Below are 19936 nucleotides of genomic sequence, written 5' to 3'. Positions count from 1 at the left end.
TTGAGGCCAATGGTAGAAGAAGTAATATCTTTGTATAAAAACTAGACAGAATCATTCTCAGAAACTAATTTGTGATGTCTGCATTCCGCTCACAGAGTTTAACCTTTCTTTTCATAGAGCAGTTTGGAAACACTCTGTTTGTAAAGTCTACAAGTGGATATTTGCACCTCTTTGAGGCCTTCGTTGGAAACGGGATTTCTTCATATAATGCTAGACAGAAGAATTCTCAGTAAATTCTTTGTGTTGTGTGTATTTAGCTCACACAGCTGAACCATTCTTTGGACAGAGCAGATTTGAAACTCTCTTTTTGTGGAAATTGCAATTGCAGATTTCAAGTGATTTGTGGCCAATTGTAGAAAAGGAAATATCTTCGTATAAAAATTAGACGGAATCATTCTTAGAAACTACTTTGTGATGTGTGCGTTCAGCTCACATCGTTTAACCTTTCTTTTCATAGAGCAGTTTGGAAACACTCTGTTTGTAAAGTCTGCAGGTGTATACTTGGACCTCTTTGAGGACTTCGTTGGAAACGGGATTTCCTCATAAAATGATGGACAGAAGAATTCTCAGTAACTTCTTTGTGTTGTGTGTATTGAACTCACAGAGTTGAACCTTTCCCTACAAACTGCAGGTTTGAAACTCTTTTTCTGGAATTTGCAATTTGAGATTTCAAGCGAATTGAGGTCAATATTAGAAAAGGAAATATTTTCGTATAAAAACTAGACAGAATCATTCTCAGAAACTACTTTGTGATGTGTGCATTCAGCTCACAGAGTTTAACCTTTCTGTTTATAGAGCACTTTGGAAACAGTCTGTTTGTAAAGTCTGCAAGTGGGTATTTTGACGTCTTTGTGGCCTTCGTTGGAAATGGGATTTCTTCATATAATGCTAGACAGAAGAATTTTCAGTAACTTCTTTTTGTTGTGTGTATTCAGCTAACAGAGTTGAACCTTTCTTTGTACAGAGCAGATTTGAAACTCTCTTTTTGTGGAAATTGCAATTGGAGATTTCAAGCGAATTGAGGCCAACGGTAGAAAAGGTAATATCTTCGTATAAAAACTAGACAGAATCATTCTCAGAAACTACTTTGTGATGTGTGCATTCAGCTCACAGAGTTTAAAATTTGTGTTCATAGAACAGTTTGGAAACACGCTGTTTGTAATGTCTATAAGTGGATATTTGCACCTCTTCGAGGCCTTCGTTGGAAATGGAATTTCTTCTTATAATGCTAGACAGAAGAATTCTCAGTAACTTGTTTGTGATGTGTGTATTCAGCTCACAGAGTTGAACCTTTCTTTGGACAGAGCAGATTTGAAACTCTCTTTTTGTGGAAGTTGCATTTGGAGATTTCAATCGATTTGACGCCACTAGTTGAAAAGGAAATATCTTCATATAAAAACTAGACAGAATCATCCTCAGAAACTACTTTGTGATGTGTGCATTCAGCTCACAGCGTTTAACCTTTCTTTTCATAGAGCAGTTTGGAAAACTGTGTTTGTAAATTCTGCAAGTGGATATTTGGACCTCTTTGAAGACTTCATTGGAAACGGGATTTCTTCATATAATGCTAGACAGAAGAATTCTCAGTAACTTCTTTGTGTTGTGTGTATTCAACTCACAGAGTTGAACCTTTCCTTACACACTGCAGTTTTGAAACTCTCTTTTTCTGGAATTTGCAATTTGAGATTTCAAGCGAATTGAAGCCAATGTTAGAAAAGGAAATATCTTCGTATAAAAACTAGAGAGAATCATTCTCAGAAACTACTTTGTGATGTGTGCGTTCAGCTCACAGAGTTTAACCTTTCTGTTCCTAGAGCAGTTTGGAAACACTGTGTTTGTAAAGTCTGCAAGTGGATATTTGGACCTCTTTCAGGCCTTCATTGGAAATGGGATTTCTTCATATAATCCTAGACAGAAGAATTTTCAGTAACTTCTTTGTGTTGTTTGTATTCAGCTCACAGAGTTGAACTTTTCTTTGGACAGAGCAGATTTTAAACTCTCTTTTTGTGGAAATTGCAATTGGAGATTTCAAGCGATTTGAGGCCAATGGTAGAAAAGGAAATATCTTCGTATAAAAACTGGACAGAATCATTCTCAGAAACTACTTTGTGATGTGTCCATTCAGCTCAGAGAGTTTACCCTTTCTGTTCATAGAGCAGTTTGGAAACACTCTGTTTGTAAAGTGTACAAGTGGATATTTGCACCTCTTTGAGGCCTTCGTTGGAAAAGGGATTTCTTCTTAGAATGCTAGACAGAAGAATTCTCAGTAACTTCTTTGTGTTGTTTGTATTCAGCTCACAGAATTGAACTTTTCCTTACACACAGCAGGTTTGAAATTCTCTTTTTCTGGAATTTGCAATTGGAGATTTGAAGCGATTTGAGGCCAATTTTGGAAAGGGAAATATCTTCCTATAAAAATTAGACAGAATCATTCTCAGAAACTACTTTGTGATGTGTGCGTTCAGCTCACAGAGTTTAACCTTTCTGTAAATAGAGCAGTTTGGAAACACTCTGTTTGTAAAGTCTGCAAGTCGATATTTGTACCTCTTTGATGCCTTTGTTGGAAAAGAGATTTCTTCATATAATTGTAAACAGAAGAATTTTCAGTAGCTTCTTTGTGTTGTGTGTATTCAGCTCACAGAGTTGAACTTTCTTTGGACAGAGCAGATTTGAAACTCTCTTTTTGTGGAAATTGCAATTGGAGATTTCAAGCGATTTGAGGCCTATGGCAGAAAAGGAAATATCTTCGTATAAAAACTAGACAGAATCATTCTCAGAAACTACTTTGTGATGTGTGCTTTCAGCTCACAACGTTTAACCTTTCTTTTCATAGAGCAGTTTGGAAACACTCTGTTTGTAATGTCTGCAAGTGGATATTTGGACCTCTTTGAGGTCTTCGTTGGAAACGGGTTTTCTTCATATAATGCTAGACAGATGAATTCTCAGTAACTTCTTTGTGTTGTGTGTATTCAACTCACAGAGTTGAACATGTCCTTACACACTGCAGGTTTGAAACTCTCTTTTTCTGGAATTTGCAATTTGAGATTTCAAGCGATTTGAAGCCAATGTTAGAAAAGGAAATATCTTCGTATAAAAACTAGACAGAATAATTCTCAGAATCTAGTTTGTGATGTGTGCGTTCAGCTCACAGAGTTTAACCTTTCTTTTCTTAGAGCAGTTCAGAAACACTCTGTTTGTTAAGTCTGCAAGTGGATATTTGGACCTCTTTGAGGCCTTCATTGGAAATGGGATTTCTTCATATAATCCTAGACAGAAGAATTTTCAGTAACTTCTTTGTGTTGTGTGTATTCAGCTCACAGAGTTGAACCTTTCTTTGGACAGAGCAGATTTTAAACTCTCTTTTTGTGGAAATTGCAATTGGAGATTTCAAGCGATTTGAGGCCAATGGTAGAAAAGGAAATATCTTCGTATAAAAACTGGACAGAATCATTCTCAGAAACTACTTTGTGATGTGTCCATTCAGCTCAGAGAGTTTACCCTTTCTGTTCATAGAGCAGTTTGGAAACACTCTGTTTGTAAAGTGTACAAGTGGATATTTGCACCTCTTTGAGGCCTTCGTTGGAAAAGGGATTTCTTCTTATAATGCTAGACAGAAGGATTCTCAGTAACTTCTTTGTGTTGTGTGTATTCAGCTCACAGAATTGAACTTTTCCTTACACACAGCAGGTTTGAAATTCTCTTTTTCTGGAATTTGCAATTGGAGATTTGAAGCGATTTGAGGCCAATTTTAGAAAGGGAAATATCTTCGTATAAAAATTAGACAGAATCATTCTCAGAAACTACTTTGTGATGTGTGCGTTCAGCTCACAGAGTTTAACCTTTCTGTTCATAGAGCAGTTTGGAAACACTCTGTTTGTAAAGTCTGCAAGTCGATATTTGTACCTCTTTGATGCCTTTGTTGGAAAAGAGTTTTCCTCATATAATTGTAAACAGAAGAATTTTCAGTAGCTTCTTTGTGTTGTGTGTATTCAGCTCACAGAGTTGAACTTTCTTTGGACAGAGCAGATTTGAATCTCTCTTTTTGTGGAAATTGCAATTGGAGATTTCAAGCGATTTGAGGCCTATGGCAGAAAAGGAAATATCTTCGTATAAAAACTAGACAGAATCTTTCTCAGAAACTACTTTGTGATTTGTGGGTTCAGCTCACAGCGTTTAACCTTTCTTTTCATAGAGCAGTTTGGAAACACTCTGTTTGTAATGTCTGCAAGTGGATATTTGGACCTCTTTGAGGTCTTCGTTGGAAACGGGTTTTCTTCATATAATGGTAGACTGATGAATTCTCAGTAACTTCTTTGTGTTGTATGTATTCAACTCACAGAGTTGAACATGTCCTTACACACTGCAGGTTTGAAACTCTCTTTTTCTGGAATTTGCAATTTGAGATTTCAAGCGATTTGAAGCCAATGTTAGAAAAGGAAATATCTTCATATAAAAACTAGACAGAATCATTCTCAGAAACTTCTTTGTGATGTGTGCGTTCTGCTCACAGATTTTAATCTTTCTGTTCATAGAGCAGTTTGGAAATACTCTGTTTGTAACGTCTGCAAGTGGATATTTGGACCTCTTTGAGGCCTTCATTGGAAATGATATTCCTTTTATTTTTTTTTTTGAAAAAAATATAGCTTTATTTGCATACTAACACGAGAATTCACTTTTCACTTCAACATCAGTATAAAACATTTCAGCATATAGCAAGGACTGATAGTCTATAAAGAGGAATGAGTTTCAGCTGTTTTGAGATTAATAATATTTTCTCTAAAGACAGCTTTGAATTCATCCTTTGGCATATGCTGGTGCTTTCCTGTTGACATTAGAGAATTTAAAGGCAGAAAATGTTACTGCACATTTATAAATCAAGTGTTTATCGAAGTTAATGTCTGGATATTAAGGGAATCACAACCAGTGTTATTAAGCCTGATTTTTTTTTTGTTGTTCAAACATATGTGTTCTGCTCATCATTTTATCAATTCAGGTAGTGTTTGCATTTGTTCTTGTAAATGTTGCCAATGGCTTCATAGCTCTAGTTAATGTCAATGACTGGGTTAAGACACAAAAGATCTCCTCAACTGACCAAATTTTCACTGCTCTGGCATTCTCCAGAATTGGTTTACTCTGATCATATTATTACATTGGTATGCAACTGTGTTTAATTCAGCTTTATATAGTTTAGAAGTAAGTATTGTTCCTTCTATTTTTATTTATTTTTATTTTTATTTTTTATTTTTATTTTTATTTTTATTTTTTATTATTCTTTAAGTTTTAGGGTACATGTGCACATTGTGCAGGTTAGTTACATATGTATACATGTGCCATGCTGGTGCGCTGCACCCACTAACTCGTCATCTAGCATTATGTATATCTCCCAATGCTATCCCTCCCCCCTCCCCCCTCCCCACCACAGTCCCCAGAGTGTGATATTCCCCTTCCTGTGTCCATGTGATCTCATTGTTCAATTCCCACCTATGAGTGAGAATATGCGGTGTTTGGTTTTTTGTTCTTGCAATAGTTTACTGAGAATAATGGTTTCCAATTTCATCCATGTCCCTACAAAGGATATGAACTCATCACTTTTTATGGCTGCATAGTATTCCATGGTGTATATGTGCCACATTTTCTTAATCCAGTCTATCATTGTTGGAGATTTGGGTTGGTTCCAAGTCTTTGCTATTGTGAATAATGCCGCAATAAACATACGTGTGCATGTGTCTTTATAGCAGCATGATTTATAGTCATTTGGGTATATACCCAGTAATGGGATGGCTGGGTCAAATGGTATTTCTAGTTCTACATCCCTGAGGAATCGCCACACTGACTTCCACAATGGTTGAACTAGTTTACAGTCCCACCAACAGTGTAAAAGTGTTCCTATTTCTCCACATCCTCTCCAGCACCTGTTGTTTCCTGACTTTTGAATGATTGCCATTCTAACTGGTGTGAGATGATATCTCATAGTGGTTTTGATTTGCATTTCTCTGATGGCCATTGATGATGAGCATTTTTTCATGTGTTTTTTGGCTGCATAAATGTCTTCTTTTGAGAAGTGCCTGTTCATGTCCTTCGCCCACTTTTTGATGGGGTTGTTTGTTTTTTTCTTGTAAATTTGTTTGGGTTCACTGTAGATTCTGGATATTAGCCCTTTGTCAGATGAGTAGGTTGCAAAAATTTTCTCCCATGTTGTAGGTTGCCTATTCACTCTGATGGTAGTTTCTTTTGCTGTGCAGAAGCTCTTTAGTTTAATGAGATCCCATTTGTCAATTTTGGCTTTTGTTGCCATTGCTTTTGGTGTTTTGGACATGAAGTCCTTGCCCACGCCTATGTCCTGAATGGTAATGCCTAGGTTTTCTTCTAGGGTTTTTATGGTTTTAGGTCTAACGTTTAAATCTTTAATCCATCTTGAATTGATTTTTGTATAAGGTGTAAGGAAGGGATCCAGTTTCAGCTTTCTACATATGGCTAGCCAGTTTTCCCAGCACCATTTATTAAATAGGGAATCCTTTCCCCATTGCTTGTTTTTCTCAGGTTTGTCAAAGATCAGATAGTTGTAGGTAAGCGGCGTTATTTCTGAGGGCTCTGTTCTGTTCCATTGATCTATATTTCTGTTTTGGTACCAGTACCATGCTGTTTTGGTTACTGTAGCCTTGTAGTATAGTTTGAAGTCAGGTAGTGTGATGCCTCCAGCTTTGTTCTTTTGGCTTAGGATTGACTTGGCGATGCGGGCTCTCTTTTGGTTCCATATGAACTTTAAAGTAGTTTTTTCCAATTCTGTGAAGAAAGCCATTGGTAGCTTGATGGGGATGGCATTGAATCTGTAAATTACCTTGGGCAGTATGGCCATTTTCACGATATTGATTCTTCCTACCCATGAGCAAGGAATGTTCTTCCATTTGTTTGTATCCTCTTTTATTTCCTTGAGCAGTGGTTTGTATTTCTCCTTGAAGAGGTGCTTCACATCCCTTGTAAGTTGGATTCCTAGGTATTTTATTCTCTTTGAAGCAATTGTGAATGGGAGTTCACTCATGATTTGGCTCTCTGTTTGTCTGTTGTTGGTGTATAAGAATGCTTGTGATTTTTGTACATTGATTTTGTAACCTGAGACTTTGCTGAAGTTGCTTATCAGCTTAAGGAGATTTTGGGCTGAGATGATGGGGTTTTCTAGATAAACAATCATGTCGTCTGCAAACAGGGACAATTTGACTTCCTCTTTTCCTAATTGAATACCCTTTATTTCCTTCTCCTGCCTGATTGCCCTGGCCAGAACTTCCAACACTATGTTGAATAGGAGTGGTGAGAGAGGGCATCCCTGTCTTGTGCCAGTTTTCAAAGGGAATGCTTCCAGTTTTTGCCCATTCAGTATGATATTGGCTGTGGGTTTGTCATAGGTAGCTCTTATTATTTTGAAATATGTCCCATCAATACCTAATTTATTGAGAGTTTTTAGCATGAAGGGTTGTTGAATTTTGTCAAAGGCTTTTTCTGCATCTATTGAGATAATCATGTGGTTTTTGTCTTTGGCTCTGTTTATATGTTGGATTACATTTATTGATTTGCGTATGTTGAACCAGGCTTGCATCCCAGGGATGAAGCCCACTTGATCATGGTGGATAAGCTTTTTGATGTGCTGCTGGATTCGGTTTGCCAGTATTTTATTGAGGATTTTTGCATCAATGTTCATCAAGGATATTGGTCTAAAATTCTCTTTTTTGGTTGTGTCTCTGCCAGGCTTTGGTATCAGAATGATGCTGGCCGCATAAAATGAGTTAGGGAGGATTCCCTCTTTTTCTATTGATTGGAATAGTTTCAGAAGGAATGGTACCAGTTCCTCCTTGTACCTCTGGTAGAATTCGGCTGTGAATCCATCTGGTCCTGGACTCTTTTTGGTTGGTAAACTATTGATTATTGCCACAATTTCAGCTCCTGTTATTGGTCTACTCAGAGATTCAACTTCTTCCTGGTTTAGTCTTGGGAGAGTGTATGTGTCAAGGAATGTATCCATTTCTTCTAGATTTTCTAGTTTATTTGCGAAGAGGTGTTTGTAGTATTCTCTGATGGTAGTTTGTATTTCTGTGGGATCAGTGGTGATATCCCCTTTATCATTTTTTATTGCGTCTATTTGATTCTTCTCTCTTTTTTTCTTTATTAGTCTTGCTAGCGGTCTATCAATTTTGTTGATCCTTTCAAAAAACCAGCTCCTGGATTCATTAATTTTTTGAAGGGTTTTTTGTGTCTCTATTTCCTTCAGTTCTGCTCTGATTTTAGTTATTTCTTGCCTTCTGCTAGCTTTTGAATGTGTTTGCTCTTGCTTTTCTAGTTCTTTTAATTGTGATGTTAGGGTGTCAATTTTGGATCTTTCCTGCTTTCTCTTGTGGGCATTTAGTGCTATAAATTTCCCTCTGCACACTGCTTTGAATGCGTCCCAGAGATTCTGATATGTTGTGTCTTTGTTCTCGTTGGTTTCAAAGAACATCTTTATTTCTGCCTTCATTTTGTTATGTACCCAGCAGTCATTCAGGAGCAGGTTGTTCAGTTTCCATGTAGTTGAGCGGCTTTGAGTGAGATTCTTAATCCTGAGTTCTAGTTTGATTGCACTGTGGTCTGAGAGATAGTTTGTTATAATTTCTGTTCTTTTACATTTGCTGAGGAGAGCTTTACTTCCAACTATGTGGTCAATTTTGGAATAGGTGTGGTGTGGTGCTGAAAAAAATGTATATTCTGTTGATTTGGGGTGGAGAGTTCTGTAGATGTCTATTAGGTCCGCTTGGTGCAGAGCTGAGTTCAATTCCTGGGTATCCTTGTTGACTTTCTGTCTCGTTGATCTGTCTAATGTTGCCAGTGGTGTGTTGAAGTCTCCCATTATTAATGTGTGGGAGTCTAAGTCTCTTTGTAGGTCACTCAGGACTTGCTTTATGAATCTGGGTGCTCCTGTATTGGGTGCATAAATATTTAGGATAGTTAGCTCCTCTTGTTGAATTGATCCCTTTACCATTATGTAATGGCCTTCTTTGTCTCTTTTGATCTTTGTTGGTTTAAAGTCTGTTTTATCAGAGACTAGGATTGCAACCCCTGCCTTTTTTTGTTTTTCATTTGCTTGGTAGATCTTCCTCCATCCTTTTATTTTGAGCCTATGTGTGTCTCTGCACGTGAGATGGGTTTCCTGAATACAGCACACTGATGGGTCTTGACTCTTTATCCAACTTGCCAGTCTGTGTCTTTTAATTGGCGAATTTAGTCCATTTACATTCAAAGTTAATATTGTTATGTGTGAATTTGATCCTGTCATTATGATGTTAGCTGGTGATTTTGCTCGTTAGTTGATGCAGTTTCTTCCTAGTCTTGATGGTCTTTACATTTTGGCATGATTTTGCAGCGGCTGGTACCGGTTGTTCCTTTCCATGTTTAGCGCTTCCTTCAGGAGCTCTTTTAGGGCAGGCCTGGTGGTGACAAAATCGGTCAGCATTTGCTTGTCTGTAAAGTATTTTATTTCTCCTTCACTTATGAAGCTTAGTTTGGCTGGATATGAAATTCTGGGTTGAAAATTCTTTTCTTTAAGAATGTTGAATATTGGCCCCCACTCTCTTCTGGCTTGAAGGGTTTCTGCCAAGAGATCCGCTGTTAGTCTGATGGGCTTCCCTTTGAGGGTAACCCGACCTTTCTGTCTGGCTGCCCTTAACATTTTTTCCTTCATTTCAACTTTGGTGAATCTGACAATTATGTGTCTTGGAGTAGCTCTTCTCGAGGAGTATCTTTGTGGCGTTCTCTGTATTTCCTGAATCTGAACGTTGGCCTGCCTTGCTAGATTGGGGAAGTTCTCCTGGATAATATCCTGCAGAGTGTTTTCCAACTTGGTTTCATTCTCCGCATCACTTTCAGGTACACCAATCAGACGTAGATTTGGTCTTTTCACATAGACCCATATTTCTTGGAGGCTTTGCTCATTTCTTTTTATTCTTTTTTCTCTAGACTTCCGTTCTCGCTTCGTTTCATTCATTTCATCTTCCATTGCTGATACCCTTTCTTCCAGTTGATCGCATCGGCTCCTGAGGCTTCTGCATTCTTCACGTAGTTCTCGAGCCTTGGTTTTCAGCTCCATCAGCTCCTTTAAGCACTTCTCTGTATTGGTTATTCTAGTTATACATTCTTCTAAATTTTTTTCAAAGTTTTCAACTTCTTGCCTTTGGGTTGAATGTCCTCCCTTAGCTCAGAGTAATTTGATCGTCTGAAGCCTTCTTCTCTCAGTTCGTCAAAATCATTCTCCATCCAGCTTTGTTCCGTTGCTGGTGAGGAACTGCGTTCCTTTGGAGGAGGAGAGGTGCTCTGCATTTTAGAGTTTCCAGTTTTTCTGTTCTGTTTTTTCCCCATCTTTGTGGTTTTATCTATTTTTGGTCTTTGATGATGGTGATGTACAGATGGGTTTTCGGTGTGGATGTCCTTTCTGTTTGTTAGTTTTCCTTCTAAAAGACAGGACCCTCAGCTGCAGGTCTGTTGGAATACCCAGCCATGTGAGGTGTCAGTGTGCCCCTGCTGGGGGGTGCCTCCCAGTTAGGCTGCTCGGGGGTCAGGGGTCAGGGACCCACTTGAGGAGGCAGTCTGCCCGTTCTCAGATCTCTAGCTGCGTGCTGGGAGAACCACTGCTCTCTTCAAAGTTGTCAGACAGGGACATTTAAGTCTGCAGAGGTTACTGCTGTCTTTTTGTTTGTCTGTGCCCTGCCCCCAGAGGTGCAGCCTACAGAGACAGGCAGGCCTACTTGAGCTGTGGTGGGGTCCACCCAGTTCGAGCTTCCCGGCAGCTTTGTTTACCTAAGCAAGCCTGGGCAATGGCAGGCGCCCCTCCCCCAGCCTCGCTGCCGCCTTGCAGTTTGATCTCAGATTGCTGTGCTAGCAATCAGCGAGATTCCAAGGGCGTAGGACCCTCCGAGCCAGGTGTGGGATATAGTCTCGTGATGCGCCGTTTTTTAAGCCGGTCTGAAACGCGCAATATTCGGGTGGGAGTGACCCGAGTTTTCCAGGTGCGTCCGTCACCCCATTCTTTGGCTCGGAAAGGGAACTCCCTGACCCCTTGCGCTTCCCAGGTGAGGCAATGCCTCGCCCTGCTTCGGCTTGCGCACGGTGCGCGCACCCACTGGACTGCGCCCACTGTCTGGCATTTCCTAGTGAGATGAACCGGGTACCTCAGATGGAAATGCAGAAATCACCGTCTTCTGCTTCGCTCACGCTGGGAGCTGTAGACCAGAGCTGTTCCTATTCGGCCATCTTGGCTCCTCCCTCGGAAACGGGATTTCTTCATATAAGGCTAGACAGAAGAATTTTCAGTAACTTCTTTGTGCTGTGTGTATTCAGCTAACAGAGTTGAACCTTTCTTTGGACAGAGCATATTTGAAACTCTCTTTTTGTGAAAATTGCAATTGGAGATTTCAAGCGATTTGAGGCCAATGGTAGAAAAGGAAATATCTTCGTATAAAAACTAGACAGAATCATTCTCAGAAACTACTTTGTGATGTGTGCATTCAGCTCACAGAGTTTAAAATTCCTGTTCATAGAGCAGTTTGGAAACACGCTGTTTGTAAAGTCTACAAGTGGATATTTGCAACTCTTTGAGGCATTTGTTGGAAACGGAATTTCTTCTTATAATGCTAGACAGAAGAATTCTCAGTAACTTCTTTGTATTGTGTGTATTCAGCTCACAGAGTTGAACATTTCTTTGGACAGAGCAGATTTGAAACTCTCTTTTTGTGGAAATTGCAATTGGAGATTTCAAGCGATTTGAGGCCAATGGTAGAAAAGGAAATATCTGCGTAAAAAATTAGACAGAATCATTCTCAGAAAGTACTTTGTGATGTGTGCGTTCAGCTCACAGCGTTTAACCTTTCCTTTCATAGAGCAGTTTGGAAATACTCTATTTGTAAAGTCTGCAAGTGGATATTTGGACCTCTTTGAGGAATTCGTTGGAAACGGGATTTCTTCATAGAATGCTAGACAGAAGAATTCTCAGTAAATTCTTTGTGTTGTGTGCATTCAACTCACAGAGTTGAACCTTTCCTTACACACTGCAGGTTTGAAACTCTCTTTTTCTGGAATTTGAAATTAGAGAATTCAAGCGATTTGTGGCCAATGTTAGAAATGGAAATATCTTCGTATAAAAACGAGACAGAATCATTCTCAGAAACTACTTTGTGATGTGTGCGTTCAGCTCACAGAGTTTAACCTTTCTGTTCATAGAGCAGTTTGGAAACACTCTGTTAGTAAATTCTGCAAGTGGATATTTGGACCTCTTTGAGGCCTTCGTTGGAAACGGGATTTCTTCATATAATGCGAGACAGAAGAATTTTCAGTAACTTCTTTGTGTTATGTGTATTCAGGTCACAGAGTGGAACCTTTCTTTGGACAGAGCAGATTTGAAACTCTCTTTTTGTGGAAATTACAATTGGAGATTTCAAGCGATTTGTGGCCAATGGTAGAAAAGGAAATATCTTCGTATAAAAACTAGACAGAATCATTCTCAGAAACTCCATTGTGATGTGTGCATGCAGCTCACAGAGTTTAACCTTTCTTTTCATAGAGCAGTTTGGAAACACTCCATTTGTAAAGTCTGCAAGTGGATATTTGGACCTCTCATAGGACTTCGTTGCAAACGGGATTTCTTCATATAATGCTAGACAGAAGAATTTTCAGTAACTTCTTTGTGTTGTGTGTATTCAGCTCACAGAGTTGAACCTTTCTTTGGACAGAGCAGATTTGAAACTCTCCTTTTCTGGAAATTGCAATTGGAGATTTCAAGCGATTTGAGGTCAATGGTAGAAAAGGAAATACCTTCGTATAAAAACTAGTCAGAATCATTCTCAGAAACTACTTTGTGATGTGTCCATTCAGCTCACAGAGTTTAACCTTAAAGTTCATAGACCAGTTTGGAAACACTCTGTTTCTAAAGTCTACAAGTGGATATTTGCACCTCTTTGAGGACTTCGTTGGAAACGGGATTTCTTCATGTAATGCTAGACAGAAGAATTCTCAGTAACTTCTTTGTGTTGTGTGTATTCAGCTCACAGAATTGAACCTTTCCTTACACACAGCAGGTTTGAAACTCTCTTTTTCTGGAATTTGCAGTTTGAGATTTCAAGCGATTTGACGCAAATGTAAGAAAAGGAAATATCTTCGTATAAAAACTCGACAGAATTATTCTCAGAAACTACTTTGTGATGTGTGCGTTCAGCTCACAGAGTTTAACATTTCTGTTCATAGAGCAGTTTGGAAACACTCTGTTTGTAAAGTCTGCAAGTGGATACTTGGACCTCTTTGAGGCCTTCGTTGGATACGGGACTTCTTCACATAATGTTAGACAGAAGAATTTTCAGTAACTTCTTTGTGTTGTGTGTTTTCACCTCACAGAGTTGAACATTTCTCTGGACAGAGCAGATTCGAAACTCTCTTTTTGTGGAAATTGCAATTGGAGATTTCAAGCGATTTGAGGCAAATGGTAGAAAAGGAAATATCTTCGTATAAAAACTAGACAGAATGATTCTCGGAAACTACATTTTGAAGTGCGCATTCAGCTCACAGAGTTTAACCTTTCTGTTCATAGAGCAGTTTGGAAACACTCTGTTTGTAAAGTCTAAAAGTGGATATCTGCAACTCTTTGAGGCCTTCGTTGGAAACGGGATTTCTTCTTATAATGCTGACAGAAAAATTCGCAGTAACTTCTTTGTGCTGTGTGTATTGAGCTCACAGAGTTGAACCTTTCTTTGGACAGAGCAGATTTGAAACTCTCTTTTTGTGGAAATTGCAATTGGAGATTTCAAGCGATTTGTGGCCAATGGTAGAAAAGGAAATACCTTCGTATAAAAACTAGACAGAATCATTCTCAGAATCTAGGTTGAGATGTGTGCGTTCAGCTCACAGAGTTTAATCTTTCTTTTCATAGAGCAGTTTGGAAACACTCTCTTTCTGAAGTCTGCAAGTGGATATTTGGACCTCTCTGAGGTCTTCGTTGGAAACGGCATTTCTTCATATAATGCTAGACAGAAGAATTCTCAGTAACTTCTTTGTGTTGTGTGTATTCAGCTCACAGAGTTGAACCTTTCCTTACGCACAGCAGGTTTGAAACTCTCTTTTTCTGGAATTTGCAATTGGAGATTTCAAGCGATTTGAGGCCAATTGTAGAAAAGGAAATATCTTCGTATAAAAACTAGACAGTATCATTCTCAGAAACTACTTTGTGATGTGTGCGTTCAGCTCACAGAGTTTAACCTTTCTGTTCATAGAGCAGTTTGGAAACACTGTTTGTAAAGACTTCAAGTGGATATATGGAACTCTCTGAGGACTTCGGTGGAAACGGGTATTCTTCATATGAAGCTAGACAGAAGAATTTTCAGTAACTTCTTTGTGTTGTGTGTATTCAGCTCACAGAGGTGGACATTTCTTTGGACAGAGCAGATTTGAAACTCTCTTTTTGTGGAAATTGCAATTGGAGATTTCAAGCGATTTGAGGACAATGGTAGAAAAGGAAATATCTTCGTATAAAAACTAGACAGAATCATTCTCAGAAACTACTTTGTGATGTGTGCGTTCAGCTCACAGAGTTTAACCTTTCTTTTCATAGAGCAGTTTGGAAACATGCTGTTTGAAAAGTCTGCAAGTGGATATTTGGACCTCTTTGAAGACTTCGTTGGAAACCGGATTTCTTCATATAATGCTACACAGAAGAATTCTCAGTAACTTCTTTGTGTTGTGTGTATTCAGGTCACAGAGTTGAACCTTTCCTTACACACAGCAGCGTTGAAATTCTCTTTTTCTGGAATTTGCAATTTGAGATTTCAAGCGATTAGAGGCCAATATTATAAAAGGAAATATCTTCGTATAAAAACTAGACAGAATCATTCTCAGAAACTACTTTGTGATGTGTGCGTTCAGCTCACAGATTTTAACATTTCTCTTCATAGAGCAGTTTGGAAACACTCTGTTTGTAAAGGCTGCAAGTGGATATATTGACCTCTTTGAGGCCTTCGTTGGAAACGGGATTTTTCATTTAATGCAAGACAGAAGAATTCTCAGTAACTTCATTATCTTGTCTGTATTCAATTCACAGAGTTGAACATTTCTTTTGTCAGAGCAGATTTGTAACTCTCTTTTTCTGGAATTTGCATGTGGATATTTCAAGCGATTTGCGGCCAATGTAAGAAAAGGAAATATCTTCTTATGAAAACTGGAGAGAATCATTCTCAGAAACTACTTTCTGATGTGTGCCTTCAACTGACAGTGTTTAACGTTTCTTTTCATAGAGCAGTTTGGAAACACTCTGTTTGTAAAGTCTGCAAGTGGATATTTGCAACTCTTTGAGGACTACGTTGGAAAGGATATTACTTCATAGAATGCTAGACAGAAGAATTCTCAGTAACTTCTTTGTGTTGTGTGTATTCAGCTCACAGAGTTGAACGTTTCTTTGTACAGAGCAGATTTGAAACTCTCTTTTTGTGGAAATTGAAATAGGAGATTTCAAGCGATATGAAGCCAGTGGTAGAAAAGGAAATATCTTCGCATGAAAAACAGACAGAATCATTCTCAGAAACTACTTCGTGATGTGTGCATTCAGCTCACAGAGTTTAACCTTTCTGTTCATAGAGCAGTTTGGATAAACTCTGTTTGTAAAGTCTACAAGTGGATATTGGCACTTCTTTTAGGCCTTCGTTGGAAACGGGATTTCTTCATAGAATGCTAGACAGAAGAATTCTCAGTAACAACTTTGTGTTGTGTGTATTCAGCTCACAGAGTTGAGCCTTTCCTTATGCACAGCAGGTTTGAAACTCTCTTTTTCTACAATTTGCAATTGGAGTTTTCAACCGATTTCAGGCCAATGGTAGAAAAGGAAATATCTTCGTATAAAAACTAGACAGAATGATTCTCAGAGTCGACATTGTGATGTGTGAATTCAGCTCAAAGAGTTTGACCTTTCTGTTCATAGATCAGTTTGGAAACACTCTGTTTGTAAAGTCAACAGGTGGATATTTGCAACTCTTTGAGGCCTTCTTTGGAAACGGGATTTCTTCTTATAATGCTAGACAGAAGAATTCTCAGTAACTTCTTTATGTAGTGTGTATTCAGCTCACAGAGTTGAACCTTTCTTTGGAAAGAGCAGATTTGAAACTCTCTTTTTGTGGAAATTGCAATTGGAGATTTCAAGCGATTTGAGGACAATGGTAGAAAAGGAAATATCTTCGGAAAAAAACTAGACAGAATCATTCTCAGAAATTACTTTGTGATGTGTGCGTTCAGCTCACAGCGTTTAACCTTTCTTTTCATAGAGCAGTTTGGAAATATGCTGTTTGAAAAGTCTGCAAGTGGATATTTGGACCTCTTTGAGGACTTCGTTGGAAACGGGGTTTCTTCGTATAATGCAAGACAGAAGAATTCTCAGTAACTTCTTTGTGTTGAGTGTATTCAGCTCACAGAGTTGAACCTTTCCTTACACACAGCAGGATTCAAACTCTCTTTTTCTGGAATTTGCAATTTGAGATTTCAAGCGATTTGAGGCCAATGTTGGAAAAGAGAATATCTTCGCATAAAAACTAGACAGAATCATTCTCAGAAAATACTTTGTGATGTGTGCATTCAGCTCACAGAGTTTAACATTTCTTTTCATAGAGCAGTTTGGAAACACACGGTTTGTAAAGTCTGCAAGTGTATATTCGGAGCTCTTTGAGGCCTTCGTTAGAAACGGGATTTCTTCTTATAATGCTAGACAGAAGAATTCTCAGTAACTTCTTTGTGTTGTGTGTATTCAGCTCATAGAGTTGAACCTTTCTTTGGACAGAGCAGATTTGAAACTCTCTTTTTGTGGAAATTGCAATTGGAGATTTCAAGCGAATTGAGGCCATTGGAAGAAAAGGAAATATCTTCGTATAAAATCTAGACAGAAGCATTCTCAGAAACTGCTTTGTGATGTGTGCATTCAGCTCAGAGAGTTTAACCTTTCTGTTCATATAGCAGTTTGGAAACACTCTGTTTGAAAAGTCTACAATTGGATATTTGCACCTCTTTGAGGCCTTCGTTGGAAACGGGATTTATTCTTATAATGTTAGAGAGAATAATTCTCAGTAACTTCTTTGTGTTGTGTGTTTTCAGCTCACAGAAGTGAACCTTTCCTTACACACTGCAGGTTTGAAACTCTCTTTTTCTGGAATTTGCAATTTGAGATTTCATGCGATTTGAGGCCAATGTTAGAAAAGGAAATATCTTCGCAAAAAACTAGACAGAATCATTCTCAGAAACTACTTTGTGATGTGTGCATTCAGCTCACAGAGTTTAGCCTTTCAGTTCATAGAGCAGTTTAAAAACACTCTGTTTCTAAAGTCTGCAAATGGATATTGGACCTCTTTGGGGCCTTCGTGGGAAACGGGATTCCTTCATATAATGCTAGACAGAAGAATTCTCAGTAACTTCTTTGTGTTTTGTGTATTTAGCTCACAGAGTTGAACCTTTCTTTGGAGAGAGCAGATTTGAAACTCTCTTTTTGTGGAAATTGCAATTGGAGATTTCAAGCGATTTGAGGCCAATGGTAGAAAAGGAAATATCTTCGTATAAAAACTAGACAGAATCATTCTCAGAAACTACTTTGTGATGTGTGCGTTCAGCTCACAGAGTTTAAGCTTTCTTTTCATAGAGCAGTTTAGAAACACTCTGTTTGTAATGTCTGCAAGTGGATATTTGGACCTCTTTGAGGACTTCGTTGGAAACGGGATTTCTTCATATAATGCTAGACAGAAGAATTCTCATTAACTTCTTTGTCTTGTGTGTATTCAACTCACAGATTTGAACATTTCTTTTGACAGAGCAGGATTGTAACTCTCTTTTTGAGGAATTTGCATGTGGAGATTTCAAGCGATTTGTGGCTAATGCTAGAAAAGGAAATATCTTCGTATAAAAACCATTCAGAAAAATTCTCAGAAACTACTTTGTGATGTGTGCCTTCAACTGACAGTGTTTAACGTTTCTGTTCATAGAGCAGTTTGGAAACACACTGTTTGTAAAGTCTGCAAGTTGATATTTTTACCTGTTTGATGCGTTCGTTGGAAACGGGATTTCTTCATATAGTGCTAGACAGAATAATTCTCAGTAACTACTTTGTGTTGTGTGTATTCAACCCACAGAGTTGAACCTTTCTTAGTACAGAGCAGATTTGAAACTCTCTTTTTGTGGAAATTGAAATAGCAGATTTCAAGAGTTTTGGGGCCAATGGTAGAAAAGGAAATATCTTCGTATAAAAACTAGACAGAATCATTCTCAGAAACTACTTTGTGACGTGTGCGTTCAGCTCACAGCGTTTAACCTTTCTTTTCATAGAGCAGTTTGGAAACAATCTGTTTGTAATGTCTACAAGTGGATATTTGCACCTCTTTGAGGACTTCGTTGGAAAAGGTATTTCTTCATATAATGCTAGACAGAAGAATTCTCAGTAACTACTTTCTGTTGTGTGTATTCAGCTCACAGAAGTGAACCTTTCCTTACACACTGAAGGTTTGAAACTCTCTTTTTCTGGAATTTGCAATTTGAGATTTCAAGCGATTTGAGGCCAATGTTAGAAAAGGAAATATCTTCGTATAAAAACTAGACAGAATCATTCTCAGAAACTACTTTGTGATGTGTGCATTCAAATCACAGAGTTCAACCTTTCTGTTAATAGAGCAGTTTGGAAACACTCTGTTTGTAAAGTCTAAATGTGGATATTTGCACCTCTTTGAGGCCTTCGTTGGAAACGGGATTTCTTCTTATACTGCAAGACAGAAGAATTCTCAGTAACTTCTTTGTGTTGTGTGTATTCAGCTCACGGAGTTGAAGCTTTCTTTGGACAGAGCAGATTTGAAAATCTCTTTTTGTCGAAATTCCAATTGGAGATTTCAAGCGATTTGAGGCCAATTGTAGAAAAGGAAATATCTTCGTATAAAAACTAGACAGAATCATTATCAGAAACTACTTTATGATGTGCGCGTTCAGCTCAAAGAGTTTAACCTTTCTTTTCATAGAGCAGTTTAGAAATACTCTGTTTGTAAAGTCTGCAAGTGGATATTTGGACCTCTTTGAGGACTTCGTTGGAAACGGGATTTCTTCATATAATGCTAGACTGAAGAATTCTCAGTAACTTCTTTGTGTTGTGTGTATTGAGCTCACAGAGTTGAACCTTTCTTTACACAAAGCAGATGTGAAATAATCTTTTTGTGGAATCTGCAGTTGGAGACTTGAAGCGATTTGAGACCAATGGTAGAAAAGGAAATATCTTCGTATAAATACTAGAGAGAATCATTCCCAGTAACTACTTTGTGATGTGTGCGTTCAGCTCACAGATTGTAACCTTTCTCTTCATAGAGAAGTTTGGAAATACTCTGTTTGAAAAGTCTGTATGTGGATATTTTTACCTCTTTGAGGCCTTCATTGGAAACGGGATTTCTTCATATAATCCTAGACAGAAGAATTTTCAGTAACTTCTTTGTGTTTTGTATATTCAGCTCACAGAGTTGAACCTTTCTTTGGACAGAGTAGATTTGAAACTCTACTTTTGAGGAAATTGCAATTGGAGATTTCAAGCGATTTGAGGCAAGTGGTAGAAGAGGAAATATCGTCGTAGAAAAACAAGACAGAATCGTTCTCTGAATCTAGTTTGTGATGTGTGCGTTCAGCTTACAGAGTTTAAACTTTCTTGTCATAGAGCAGTTTGGAAAAATTCTGTTTGTAAATTCTGCAAGTGGATATTTTCTCCTCTTTGAGGCCTTCGTTGGAAACGGGATTTCTTCATATAGTGCTAGACAGAATTATTCTCAGTAACTTCTTTGTGCTGTGTGTATTCAACTCACAGAGTTGAACCTTTCTTTAGACAGAGCAGATCTGAAACTCGCTTTTTGTGGAAATTGCAATATGAGATTTCAAGCGATTTGAG

This window comes from Pan troglodytes, chromosome 23, assembly GCF_028858775.2.
Source record: "Pan troglodytes isolate AG18354 chromosome 23, NHGRI_mPanTro3-v2.0_pri, whole genome shotgun sequence".
NCBI lineage: Eukaryota > Metazoa > Chordata > Mammalia > Primates > Hominidae > Pan > Pan troglodytes.
Note: the sequence above shows the minus strand (reverse complement) of the source record.